The sequence below is a fragment of the Martes martes genome, assembly GCF_963455335.1.
Source record: "Martes martes genome assembly, chromosome: 17".
Classification (NCBI taxonomy): domain Eukaryota; kingdom Metazoa; phylum Chordata; class Mammalia; order Carnivora; family Mustelidae; genus Martes; species Martes martes.
The window spans coordinates 26,472,418-26,487,085 of NC_137905.1; positions in this window are offsets into that span (position 1 = coordinate 26,472,418).

Sequence of the window (14,668 nt, forward strand, 5' to 3'; positions counted from 1 at the left end):
AATGTTTGAAGGGGCGAAGTTTTAATTATTTCACATGCATTTGTGTTACTGGATTTTTGCAGCATGGGAACAGGCCCTATTACTCTCATTTTACACATGAGGAAACCAAGGCACAGAGACGAACATGCAGGAGCTGACACAGTGATCCCCTCGCTGCCAGAAGCTCGCAGGCTCTAGAACCCCTGTGCCGGGCTCTTAAATCACTTGATGTCTTTGACCTTCTCTTTCCTCCTCAACAAAAGGCCAGATGGAGACACTTAGCTCAGAGCCGGGATGCAAGAGACGCCCACGAACGACGGGGCAGGGTGGGGGGTCCCATCAGTTGTGTTGTTTTCATGCCGTGGAACACAATACAGCCATGAAAAAGGACATAGAGCAGCTAAGTGCAGCAACATGGGGAGCACAACCACCACGCACAGTGCACACAGTAAGGAAGTGAGGTGTAACATGGTAGGAACCGGGCCCACTTCTCTCTGATGTTCGGATAAGCCAAACAGTGCACTGTTCTGGAGGTACTGAGGACCAGCTGTCGCTAGTGACAGGCAGGGGACTGAGTACCTCCAAAGCAGTGGACTGCTTTACAGGAGTGGGGCGGGGGCAGGAGTGATAGAAGAGGTGCTGCCAGGGACTTCCAAGGGCCACCAGGGCTTTATATCCAGACCTGGGCGGTTGTTTGCACATGGATATTTGCTTCAGTACAATATGAATTACATGCACTGTTCAATACACCCTTCTGATTATATTTCTCATTTTTAAAAAGGTCAAATTTAGATTACTTAGCCCTGGCCTATTAATATTAAAATGCAGGCTCTTGGGACCCAGCTCATTAAGATGCAGATTCTCCAGCAGTTGATCTAAATCTGGCCCAGAAATCTGCATGTGAACACCTTCCCCTGGTGATTTTTGGTGTTTCTGTCACTGGAGAAGCTGCTCCAAGTTGGAGTGAGCAAGAATTGAGTGTGGAGAGGCCCAGTGCTGGAAAGGAAGGAAAGCATAAAGCAAAGCACCCCTCAAGCTTTAAGTTCCTTTTATGCAAAATTCTAGTATGTCACTTACATCTCTGCCCCTTTTCCAGAACCTGGAAATATGGAGTCCTATAATGCAAACCACTGGTGCCTCTGGGCTGTGGCAGAGGCCCTCTAGATCATAAATCCACAAGGCATTGAACAGCTGGATGGAGCACGAGCCTTGGAAAAATTGTGCCTCTTGGTATCCATGGTGTCTGAAGCAAAGCAAAACAGTGTGCGAGGGGTGGGATATGGAAGCACGTCGGCTGGATCCTCTTATGAAGGGGCGGAGAATGTCACCAAGAACCTCTGCTGTTTCAGTGCACGAGGGGAATAAAGATGAACAGGGAGTTCTGTGAGTTCTCTCGTCACTTGCCCCCCCCCACCCCCCCCCCATGCTCTTCCACAATGTCTTCAGTTGTGAACCCTCCCAATAGTTGGGCGGGGATGCAGGCAATAGCTTTAGACACCCTCGGAAGGGGCCTTCCAAGACGGCTCTCATGTTCCCTTGAACTTTGAAGAACTGAATCCTTCCAAGCCTCTTTTCTTGGTGTTGGAAACCTACCAAAGCCAGCACAGCAGGTTCCTGGTGACTGCCAGGGACCGCCACCTGCGAGAGACAGCGCAGAGCTATAGATCTCCGTCCCTCAGGGCTGGTTCCCAGCCGGGTGCTGCTCTGAAGCCCAGCCCAGACCACATGTAGGACATTGCCTAGTAAACATGTGAGAAAGATTCGTGCTACCTGTTCTGAAAGCTTGGCCTGGTGTCTCTTTGCTCTTTTCAAATGCATTTCCTTGGGGAACAGCAGGGTGTGTGGCAGGGAATCCAATGGGAAAGCAGGGTCACAAGGAAACCCTCTGCAGGTCTCAGGTGGCTGGGCCTGCCAAATTCTTAGGCCCCATTTTACTGGAGACAGAGGTACCTATATAACGTTTCTGGCCAGTCACATATTTGGATTTGACTCGTTTCCCCAATGAACAGGTGTTTCTGAGATTCCTGTGTAATAACTACAGGGAGTAGAGATTCATTCCCAGAGTTTGTGCTCATGTTGGTTGGTGTGCTGGCAGAGGGGTGTGGGACAGGAGATGCTCTACACCACAGCTCCTGCCCTGGCCCCAGGAGATCCCAGCAACCTCAAATATGGGAAATGAAGAACCTTGAGCTACCTTAGGGAGCCGAACCCCAGACTGGTCACTAGCCTTTGATGCGAGAATTGGGTATCAGCTGTCCCGTTGTGCCCCACTTGCCCGAGGAAGCCCATGTGGCCTTTGGGGCACTTTGGGGCACCCCAATCCCCCAGAAGGCTGAGCTCCATGGTATGGGGAACCCATGGTGGCTGCCACCCTCCCCTCCCGCTGTGGGCTCCGTGAACCTCAGAGGCACCAGCAGCTGAAAGTTCTCCAAACCCCTGTACTTTAGGGGTGTTTATGGAAGCCTTATCATGGAGGTTAACTTAATCTCCAGCCCCTCTCCCCTCCCTAGGGGATCTGTGTGGGGAGCAGGCGCTGAGAGCTCCAAGCTTCTGACCATGCCTGGTTGTTCAGGGCACCAGACCCTGTGCTGAAGCTGCCCAGAAGCCTGCCAGGAGTCACTTCATTAGAACAAAAGACACTCCTGTCACCCAGGAAACTCCAGGGGATTTAGGAGCTCTGTGTCAGAAACCAAGGTCAAAGACCAAATATCAGAAAAGATGCTCCTTAGCACCTTTGTGGCATAGGAAATTACTAAGGCTTTAGGAGTTCTGGCCAGGAACTGGGGTCAAGCACCAAAATACATATTTCTTCTGACATCGTGACATCACATTGCAACAGATGAGAATGGTTTTGCAAATCCGCTGAAGATGAAGGGAGCCAGGCTGCAATTTTCTAGGTGTATAGACCTTAAAAAAAACTAAGTAGATATAAAATTTGTGCTAATACAGTAACCATTAGTGACCTATGGCTATTTAAATGAAACTGTAATTAATTTAAATTTAACTTAAAATTCAGTTCTTCTGTCATACTAGCCATATTCCGAGTACTCTTAGCTGGCTAATGGCTGCCATATTAGGCAGTGCAGATAGATAAAGGAAATTGTAATTGGACAATGCTGTTTTAAATGTTGCATTAAAACAAAAGAAGACTTTATCTCCACCAAAAAAAGGGGGGGTGGTGTTGAATGTAGTATGATCATGTTTTGGGGGTTCAATGTAGTATAATGTTTTTAAGAGCAGATTTGAACAGGTTTCCCAAATGTAATTATGCATAAGAATCATCTGGGGATCTTGTTAAAATTCAAGTTCTGATTCAGCAGGTCTGGGTTGAGACCCTAGAATCTGCATTTCTACTAAGGCCACAGTTCATGCTAATGCTGCTGGTCTGTGGACCACCCCCGGAGCAGTGAGGGATCACTGGATTAAATAACACCTAGGGTGCATTTTAAGTGATGAGCCTTGGCAATGGGACCCATGTTCTGAATTGCATGGTGAGTGATGAGCGTCATCATCTTTCACTCCTGGCTGGATACCTCGGCCACTGTGAACCTCATTCACACATGATGTCTCAAGCCTAAATTTCAGGCCTGTTGTAAACGAAGGCCCAGCCCATTTTCCAATGAAAGCTCATTTTCCAGAGGGATAGGCCCTGGCATCAGCAACAGCTTCCCTGCCCTCTTAGGGCCCCATCAGGCAGAAGGCCCCAGCTTCCTGGGAATCAAGGGCACTTGCCATGACAGCTGCCTGGGACAGCTCCATCCAGAGCAGTGAACTGGATACCTCCTCTCAGTCTCTCCTTTATGTCTTGTCCTTTTTCAAATGTAAAAATAGAGAATGTCAAAGCCCCCACAGTCCCACCACCCCAGATTACCATGGTCACAATCTTCCACATACTGCTTCCAATGTGTCCCCGTGTGTTGTGACAGCCTGTGAATGCAGTGGCCTGCAATGAATGTTGCCTTCTGGTACTAACACCTCGTGTACTGCCTGCCCTGTGACTTGCTTTAACTATGGGATGTGGCAGAAGTGATGCTGTGCCTGTTCTGAGCCAAAGCCTTCAGGAGGCCTAGCAGCTTCTGCGTTTTTACTGTTGGAAACACGCTTGGCTCTTGGCTACTCTGCTGGAGCCATCACCCAGTACATCACCCATTCAGTACACCCAGATGAGTACTGAATGGGAGGCCACCTCTGTGAAGAAGTGTGGCCTCAGTTTCTAGCTGAGTGAGGCTCTGCAGATGGTTCCCAGCAAGACCAGCCGGGAACTGCCCAGAGAGCTCAGCCAAGGTGCAGGAACCACGAGCAAATAAAACAGTGGCGGTTTTAAGCCAGAAAGTTCTGGGATGCTTCCCTAGGTAGCAACAGATTACCAAAACCTAAGTGACACAGGACACAGGTAACAGAAGCATAGCTGGCCCATCCCCCCCTTAGTACCTACCCCTTCCCTGAGCTGCCCCCTTCTCAAACCCCAAGGGCCTTTAGGCAAGGTTAGCAAAAGATTAATGCAAGGGACAGAGCAGATATTTATTTACTTGCCAACATATATCTCATCTCAGTTCCCAAAAGTATAGCAGTATATTAGGTGGTTTACCAAAAATACATGTAATGTAAGATCGTCTTCAAAGCTGGAAGAGTATGAGGGAGAAGCAGGGAAGGCGTGGAAGGGAGAAGCAGGGCAGGAGGAAACGTGCCGCCCACCAGGTGAGGGTCCATGAGGTTATGCCCGTTCTCGTGTTTGTGTGTGTGTGTGTGGCGGGGGTCTCTAAACATGGCTTTGACAGCCCTTGTGACCAAAACCTGGAGAGAGAAAGCAAGGATCAGGCCGCCCTAGGAAGGGATGACTGGGAAGAAGGGGTGTGCAGCTCGAGGGAGGAGCCGGCAGGTGGGAGGAGCCGGCAGGTGGGAGGAGCCGGCAGGTGGGAGGAGCCGGCAGGTGGGAGGAGCCGGCAGGTGGGAGGAGCCGGCAGGTGGGAGGAGCCGGCAGGTGGGAGGAGCCGGCAGGTGGGAGGAGCCGGCAGGTGGGAGGAGCCGGCAGGTGGGAGTGGGCGGAGAGAGTGGCCCCTGGGCAAGATGGCGAGTTCCTGCGGCCGGACTCCAGCTCTGTCTGGCACAGAGAAGCCACCCTGAGAGAAAGACAGCAGCCTGGAAGGTAAGGAGCACCCTGTTTCTGGTAAGACGTGCCTAGGGCGGGCACTGCAGTGATAGAACCCTGCCTTGGGGACTCAGCTCCCAGCTGTCTTGGGGCCCGCCTCAGCCCAGTGATGCCTCTCCTGGTCCTTCCGCCTGAGCTTGCGCAGGGTGAGAGGTCATTGCTCAGAGTGAGGCCTGGTCAGTCCATTTCACCAGTGGGGTCCAAAAGAGCTCCCCATCCCCTCCAGCGGAAGGTGCTTCTGCCATTTCAATGGTGTGTCATCCTTGCCAGGCATCTGTCCTGTGAGAAACTTAGAGACGGTCTGTGGTCAGGTAGAGGCTGTAATTCTGGAGGAGGACTTTGAGGGGTTAGGAGGCATGGACACTGGGCATAAAGGGAAGGGCAATCCGGAGGGAACAGTGGGAGCGAAGGCCCAGAGTGGGTCACTGGGCTTCCTATTGTAGAAAGACCGTGCAGTTCCCTCTTCCTGACTGGGCAGCAACCTCAGGCTTGGAAGTTGGCCCAGTGGCCATGGGTGGGCCTGGCTAGGGTCCTGGGCTGGGGGAGGCCACTGTCCTCCAGCTCCCCTCATGCTTCCTGCTGCAGGGGAGGAGGACTTTACTGGGGGAGGGAAGGCAGCCCCAGACACTGGAGTGAGCAGGCTCTTTGGCCCTGAATCCATTGCCTCAGCCTCCAGCTCTATGGGTTTGGGCCTGGGTGTAGGGCTGAGGGTGGGGGGCTCTCTGGTTCTGTTCCCCACCCCTAATCCCTTGCAGCTGTTGTCCTCCTCAGCAAAGACAGTTGTGTTGGAGGGAAGGGAAATAGTTATTTTGAGTTGGTCACTGGCTTCTGACCAGGAGACACGGATGGTTGTGTTGGGGCCTGGCAGCAGGGTGGGTTGGAGGGGCCAAAGCTGGGCCTGACTGGGAGGGCAGCCCGGATGATTAATTGCAGGGGGTGTTGGGGAGCAGGACACGGTCCTCCCTGAGACCAGGGCTGTAGAGGACGATGACAGGCCAGGGAGGAAACAGGCCAGTGATGGGGGATGCGGAACATGGAGCTAGTGTCCTGAGTGTAATCTGGATTGGCCTCCTGTGCCACTGGCAACAGTGGGGAGGGAAATGAGGTCCCTGTGACAGAGACAGGGGTTGCAGGGGAGCTGCCCATAAGGGAATGAGCTGGCTGGGAAGCCTGTGGTCACTGGCCACCCCTTTTCTAGGCAGAGCTTCTCAGCAACTCCCTCCCAGCAGAAAGCAAGTTTGATGGAGACCATACTCTCTGGTGGCACCTACCCTTCTTGCCCGTGGGGTCACTGCAGGGCAATGAGATGAACAGATGAGAGCACTCTGGGCGGGGAAGAGCCAAGTGGCCAGAGGTTATGCCCTTCCCTCTAGGACATGCCAGTGTGGCCTTGAGCCCTAGCTCCTACCCACCCTGTGAACTCAGGCCATAAAATTGGCCTCCCTGAGCCTCCCCATTTTACAGAAACAAGAATTACAATAGTGATAGGCACCTCACAGGGCTGTGGCGGGGATCCACTGGGAACGGGTAGACTGTGCTTAGGGAAGGACCCACCGGGATCATCAGGGCTGGCCTCCCTCTAGGGCCCCAGCAGTGTGTCTATCTTCATAGAGGGCGCCAGGAGGGTTTTCATAAAGAGGAGAAGGGAAGAAATCTTCAGGGAGGAAGGCAGAAGTTCCCAGAAGCTCAGGGAGGAAGGAGGAGCACAATGGCCTGTAAGCCCTGAGAGGCAGGGCCCACGTCCGTTTTCCCAGCTGTATCCCCAGCACCTAGGATAGGGCCTGGCACAGGTCTGGGGCTCAAAGCACATCTTTTGAATGAATGAATAGACTTTTGAGTGAATCACTGGCTCGCTGGAATGTCCACCTGCCTTGGGCTTCTGGCGGGACTCAGCCTTCAAATCCCTGTGCCTGGGATTTGAACACAGAAATACAGAGGTGGGGGAGACAGTTAGCAGCAGGAGCTCAGGAAGCCGAAGTGAGAAATGGGGCCAACAGAGCAGGGTGGAGTGGGCCCTTCCAAAGAGAAGGCAACTGAGATAGCATGGGGAAGAGTGGCCCTGCCATCTCACAGCCCCCGCCCCCTGCCAAAATCGCCCCAGCTACCAAAGTGGTCAGAGGAGGGAAGCCAGGGAGGAGCAAGGTCCCCCCCATCCTAGAGACCCTCCAGCACAGGGAGCTCATTCTGCAAGCCCCTCACCGAGTAAACCCTGAGTCCTGCTGTGTACAGGCCTTGGCACTAGGAGCCAGAGCTGAACCACAGCCCTTTAGATTGGCCTCTATGGTGGGTAGGAATCCAGAGGAGGCAGGAGGAGAAGGAGCGCTTCTTGGAGGAATCCACGTCTACTGTCTATTCTGAGAGGAGTAGAGTGGTACAGGGAAAGGCAAAGGCAATGACTTTCCAGGCAGAAGGAACGGCGTGGGCAGAGACCTGGAGGCTGGAGAGCTTAGCCAGTTTGGGGAACTGCAGGATGTTCCATGTGGCTGGATTGTGAGTAGGGGTGGGGGGTGGAGAAAGATGGGGTGAGCCGGGGGGCACTGGATGGGATCTTCACTCTGGAGTCAGAGCCTGCCTGTGCCAGAGCATCCAACCTGGCTCCAAGAGGGACAGCTGCACTAGAGTGACTTGTCCTCAAGGCAGAACCAAGTGCCAGGTCTTGGTGCTGCTGGCTTTGCTGCTGGCTGGTTGTGGGACCCTTACTGGGATGATCCCCCATCTGCGCAGTGAAGGGGCTGTCTTGCTGTTCCCTAAGGCCCTGTCCCTGGCTCAGAGGGACCTGGGCAGGGAGTGCACTGTGGGCTTGTGGGCACGGGGCGGCAGTCTGCGGGGAGGGTGCAGTCTACCTCTTGTGGCCTTTGTCAGGAAGCTCCTTCCCAGGGACCATTGTGGTCCAGCAGGTGCTGCCAGCATCACTCCAGGTCCTTGGACCAGGCTCAGAAGAGACAGATTCTGATGGCTCCTGGCTGGGTGGCTTTGCTCCTTTGCTCTTCCCTGGAGAGATCCTCTCCACCTTCCCCACCCACAGAGGAGGTCTGGGTTGCAGGGTGCCGGGCCCTGGGCTCCCTGGTTTTTCAGGGATGGCTGACTCACAGCTTTGGCAGCCCTGGCTCAGCCTTTTCTTCCAGCTGAGGGCTGAGGGCTATTGAGCCTTTCTCTGGCGTCTTTCCCACCCCTAGCTTCCTGCCAGCTTCAGGCCTTTGCAGATGGGATGAGGGTCATGTTTTTATCTGGGGCTTTACTGTCTGGGTCCCAGGAGCCCTTTATCCTGCAGACTTTCACTTGTGCTTTTCACAGGTACACCTGCCAGGCAGGTGTTAGCACCCCGCCTGGGTGTGGGGGGGGGGGACACTAATGTCCCAGAGAGAGCAGGAGCCCTGCCTCATGACGCATAACTGGGCAGGGTCAGATTTGCAGCTGGGAGGTGTACAGAGCAGTCAAGCTTCTCCCCATCCTCACAGGGAGGGCACTCTGCCGGAGGACCCCACACTGGATCCCATCCAGCCTGCAAGGGAGGGATGGGGCTACTGGAACTCCAGAGCTACTTCCCAAGGGCATCCTCAAGAACATTCCCTAAAGGCTAAGCCCGTCTGTCTTTGGGATCCTGCCAGGCAGGGGGCCTGGTGTGTGCGGGGTGCCTGCCACAGGGAAGCAGAGAGCACAGCGGTTACAGGCACAGCTTTGGGGCTCAGCCAGCCTTGACTCGGAATCCCAATTCTACCTCTTTCTCAGTGCCTAGCTTTGAGAAAGAGGCCTCAGTCTCAGTACAGAGAACCCCTGTGCCTCCCTCTCAGGGTAGGAGGAAGGGTAAATGAAAGGAAATGATCTGTTCATTCTCTCCCAAAAATATGCAGCCTGCACCCACTGTGAGTCAGGCTTGGGGGCAAGATAAAGGAAAGAAAGGAGCAGAAGTGCTCTCACGGAGCTTACCTTCTAGATGGAAGACTGACAGAAATTGCATCACAGCAAAGGACAAGGGACGAGGTCAGCTAGAGGGCCAGCAGGTGGGGAAGGGCAGGTAGAATGGGGAGCTGTGAGAGCGGGCTCTCTGTGATGGCAGCCAGAGGGATGGTCTCCTGGGGAAGAACATTCTAGGTCCCCCCGGGGTGGCCAGTGGTTCAGAAGCCTTGAAGTGTGAGTGGCTGAGGGTTAGAGCAGGTGAGAAAGCCATCTGGGAGGAGGCAGGGAGGCCAGGTCTCCCCCGTGATGGGTCCACAGGAAGTTGACTCTGGGCAGCTGGGGAAGGTCAGGGCCTGTGTGAACACAGGACGTGGCAGCTGTGAGACCACTTCCGAGTGCTGCAGTGGGAGTGTGTCCTTTCTCCTTTCCTGCCACTGCTCAGTCTCTTCCTCAGGTCCTTGGGCCCTGAGGCCTCCCCAACAGTGGCCTCTGACCCCTGGCCCCCGCAGAGGCCGAGCACCCCCAGCTGCCTGCCACCGCCTCCTGCTTGGGGTGGGCTGCGTGTCTGCTCCAGCCAGTCTAGGAGGCTTCACAAAGGCGCCTTTCACCACAGGGCACTGTGGGGGGACTGGGCGGGGATGTGGTGTCCTCCTGCCCGTGGGCATAAAGACCCCTTTTCTCTTCTGCTGCACCAGCCTCTTGACTGGCGGGCGGAGGGGCCAGTATGGGGAGATTCTTGTCCTTCCCTTTTAAAGTATGGGCACGACTGGGGGCAGGCAGACAATGGTAGTGATTTATAGTCTGCCGGGCCCCAGGGCCGCCTGCTGGGGTGGCACTGATCAGCCAGCAGCGCCCCAAGAGCAAGGAGCCGTGCACTGCTGGGTCTGGGGGTACCTGTGTGGAGCCCCACAGAGGGAGCCCTGGCTCACCAGCTGTCAAGTGAAAGGTCTGGGCTTGTGATTTTGGAACCCCCACCCCAGCTCTGTTATTCTGGAGTTCCGCCTCAACTGGCCTCCCCTTGGGTCAGTGAGGGATTCCTCCTGGCTAGCGTTTTCCCTGGATCTCCCACCCTTAACCCACATCAGGTCTCTCAGATAGACGGCAGCTTTGACGTTCTGTGCTGGGCGGACACTTGCCTTCAGAGAGAGCTGAGCTGTGAAAGCCCAGGGAGTGGGGAGGGCTCCTGGTCAGGAAGTGACTTGGAAGTGAGTTGGGCAGGCACATGGCTTTCCAGGTGGAGGGAACAAGTGCAAAGACCCAGAGGAAGGACGAGCCTGTGGCTGAGATGTGCCTGGAGTGGTTGGAGGCTCTTGGCAAGGGGCGGGAGGGGGGTGGTGGGAGGAAAGGGGGGTGCACAGGGCCAACAAGTCTGGCAACAGAGAAAGGACTTTATCAGGAAGGCAATGGGTCCTCCCCAGGGTCTGGGACTGAGAGGGAAGAGAGAAGCCAGGAGAGGGGTCCAGGAGCAGGGGAGGCGGGAGAGGAGACAGCCTGGCTGGTGAGGACATGGCCAGGCCACTGCCCCAACAGAGAAATGAGAGGGAGAAGGGAGCAAGAAAGCTAAAGAAAAGGCAGGAAAGGGAAAGTGAGATCTGGCATAAAAAGACAGGCATCCAGGGAGGAGATGCTGGGTGAGGACATAGGGAGTACACACGGAGGCCAGAATGAAGGAGGCAGGGAGGGAGGGAGAGGGAGGGAGAGGTATCTAGGCCATAGCCACTCAAAGGAGCCAGAAGCCAGAGGACTTCCTCCAGTCCTTCCTGGCCTAGAGCTTCCACTCCCAGTGTCCCCCACACCCAGCACCGCCAGCCTAGGTCTCACTGGCCAGGGAGGGAGGCAGGGACAAAGCAGGGCCCAGTGTGTTCTCCAGCTCCCAGAGGAGGAAACGGGGATGATCTGGTTGGACATAAGCAGCAACTCCTTGATTACACAATAGAGCAGGCCTGCAAGGGAAGTGGCCGCGCGCTGGACCCCTGCATTCCCAAGGCAGGGGACTGGTCACCATGACCCCTCGGAAGTCATGGACTGAACTGTGTTCCTCTGGGTTGACAGGACTCAGTTGTGGAGGGAGGTGGTTTTCAGATCATCTGCCTCAGTTTCCCTCCATGAGGCAGAGATGTACTTAGGAGCCTAGGTTCATTGCTGGGGTGGGCGCCGGGGCTCTGGAGCCCACGCTGGGCCAGTGGCGTGACTGTGAGTGCAGCCAGGTGGGCCTTGGGACCTTCTCTCCATCCCAAGCCTTCATTCCAGGAAGAGAGAGGGATGGAAGGCAGGACTCCACTGAGTGTTTCCAGGGAAAAACTGATCCTTCCATAGAATAGGCAGCCAGTGCCGCCTACCCCCACTTCCCTCCACCCCCAACTCACTCCCCTCCCATTCCTTCCTCCCTCACTTTCTGGCAGAAGCAGCCTAGCAGCTGGAAAAACCATGCTCTGCTCCCGGCTCCCACCCTTAGCTCTGCTGAGCCCAGGGCAGCTCTGCAGAGGGGGCAGGGGTGTGAGGTGTGTGTGTGTGTGTGTGTGTGTGTGTGTGTGTGTGTGTATGCGTGCACACGCGCAAGAGCCTGGGGTGCAGCCAAAGTGCGGGTGGAAAATGGAGGCGCTCAGCCATCACCACGAGTAGCCATGGGTATGGGAGAGACGGTGCATCAGTGGGGGAAGGAGGCAAGCCTGAGCTCACCACCCAGAGCGTCAGACTTATCATCTGAGACATGGGCATGACACCTGCTCTGCTTCCCTAATAGGGCTGATGGGAGGATCACAGAAGCCAAGGTAGGAAGGGCAGGAACGTGTCCCTGAGCTCCCTGGATATTGGCTGTCCTCAGACCAACCCTTGAGGCAGGTGCTCTTCTTGTCCTCATTTGCCAGTGAGGGTCCTGAAGCCTGGTGACTGTGCCCAAGATTTCAAGGCACACCTGGGGCAGAGCTGGGGTTCCAGCTTCCTGCCTGGTGGTCTGTGTGATGGCCTGTTTTTCTCTCTTCCTTCCTCCAAGCGTGAACTGAACGGGTTCCTGGAGGAGCTATCAATATAGGCGCATTCCCCTTCCTCTCTGTCTTCTGCCTGGCCTGAACCCTACCACAATTTCCCTGCCATCCCCAAATAGGTTGCTCAGTAAGCTAGGGATGCTGAGTGAGGCTTCTGGACACCCCTCCATCCCCTACCCCTTTTCTGGGCATGGACCCTCTCCTCCCCTAGGTTGCCCAAAGGGACCCTGCCCTTCCTCAGACCCCCTCTCTGAACACTGACCGTCTCATCCCAGTGTAAACACCACTGTCACCTGGCTGACCTAGGTCCCTGGGAGGCTGGAGACCTGACCACCACCACCAGGGGGCAGGAAGCAGCAAGTTCACCTCTCCCCTTCTCCAGAGACCTGTGAGTCCTTATCGCCTCCTCCCTCTATACTGCTATGCCTCCCCAGTTGTGGGCTTGGGGTGCCCTAAGAATAAGTAAGGAATCCTGGTTCTGCCATTTATTTGTGACCATGAGCAAGTGGTACTCCCTCTTGGAACCCCATTTTCTCTATTTTTAAGCAGGTACTTATCCATTCACTCACATCTGCCCATTCATCTATCCACCTGCCGCCTGCCCATCTACCCAACTACCTAGCACCTAACTACCCAGCCAGCTACCCAACCATCCACCCATCCATCCATCCACCCACTCACCAACCCACCCTCCCATCTACCTAACTACCCAACTATCCATCCATCCGTCCATACACTGATACGTACTAAGTGTCTGGTCCTGGTTCAGGTTGTGGGGTGTTAAATGGGCTCGTGAAGTATAGATTTGTTATCATTTAGTCCCCATTTCCAGAATTAACCTTATTTTTGAACATTAGAGACCTTGATTTCAAATAAGCACAATGAGCATAAAAAGGCAAAGCTGAGACCAGTACATACACTCACTTCGCATCATGCAGCCTGTCAAAAGTGGCCACCGACCCAAGCCTGTGATAACTGACTAGCACCACACTGAGGGTATCAAAGGACTATAGGGACACTGCTGCCACCCCCCGAAACAAGCCATCATGAGCCGGCATGGCCACCACAACCCAGGCAGGCCAGCTTCACAAGCTTGTACCACTAGAGCAGGTCTGTCTCTGTGGAGGCATGGTTGGAGAAATGAGTGATGTAAAAAAAAAAAAGACAACAGGAGCGCCTGGGTGGCTCAGTGGGTTAAGCCTCTGCCTTCGGCTCAGGTCATGATCTCAGGGTCCTGGGGTCAAGCCCCGCATCAGGCTCTCTGCTTGGAAGGAATCCTGCTTCCTCCTCTCTCTCTGCCTGCCTCTCTGCCAACTTGTGATCTCTGTCTGTCAAATAAATAAGATCTTTAAACAACAACAACAAAAACCTCCTTTTAGAAAGACTATTTTGAAGCTTCTAATATTTAGGCTCTTGCACAAACCATTTTCTATCCTGTAAATCCCAAAGTTGTCTTTAGGGTGGGGAGTGGAGCTGAGAGGCCATTTGGCTGGACTGGACAAGTCTGGGAGGCTTCCAGGAGGAGGTGGCATTTGGGATCCTACTTGCCAGTCAGGAGATGACCTGTGTAGGGATGATGCCCGGGCCAGATAGAGGAGTGGAAGGTAGCCTGGGCTGGTGACAAGTCCAGAACAGCCTCTACACAGAGGCCTATGGCCTTCCCAGAGAGCTTGCTCAACATGGAGCCAGGCTGAGTAACACAACCAAGGGGAGGGAGGTGGGACACAACCAGAAGAAGGGGCCCAGGGACGTCGACACCAGGCCTGACGAGAAGGCACTGGGGCTGAGGCCATGGACTCAGCCAGTATCAGTCCTAAGCTGCTGCCGGCCCTGGGCTCAGCTTCGTCTGTCGGATGCTAAGTGCTCTCTCGTGCCCAGTTCTGAGCTCCGCAGTGCCTCAAATGCCATGCTCTGGGCAGCTCACACATGGTGGAGGTGCTGGACACTGCAAGAGGCAGGTGCTGTTTGCGGCCACCCAGATCCCAAGGCTGGTGCCCCTCCCTTCAGCTGTCATGCTGTTGGCTGCTCTCTGCCCACCCCCGTCCAGAGGCTGCCCTTGGCTGACAGGCACTGCATTCCCTGGAGATGCCTGGGAGGTTATGGGAAATGACAGCCACAGGCGTAGAGTAGCCTAGTCCCCGCGCCTCTGGAGTCCACACATTCTGTGGTACCATTCATGCTCTGGAGTTCCTGGGGGATCTGGTTGAGGCAAGATTTCTTCCGAAACCATATCTTCTCAGCGTCTGCCTCTGCCCTGGTCTGTTTCCCTCACTTTCCTATGGATTGAAGCTCTCATTAAATTACTCAGACTCAGACAAGAATTCCCACCTCAGACTGCTTCTAGAGAGCTAGACCTACGATACCCACAGAATTGATCCAGTGGTCTCTCCTTTAGAATGCTATCAGGGCTGGATGGGTTATGTGGCCCCATCTTGGGGGCATAGGAGAGCCTTCTAGAAGAGGCAGCCTTAGAATTGCGGCCTTGAAGGTTGAGTAAGAACTGCTAAACTAAACAGCTCACTGGGACTGAATGGCCCATTTGTTAAATCTTGTGTGATGTAATCGCTCAGGGTGAGGGAGGATGTAAGAGGCCAGAGGAGCAATACGAGCAAAGGCCCTGGGGCAGGAAAAGTCAGGGCATGTTCAAAGGAGAGCAGAT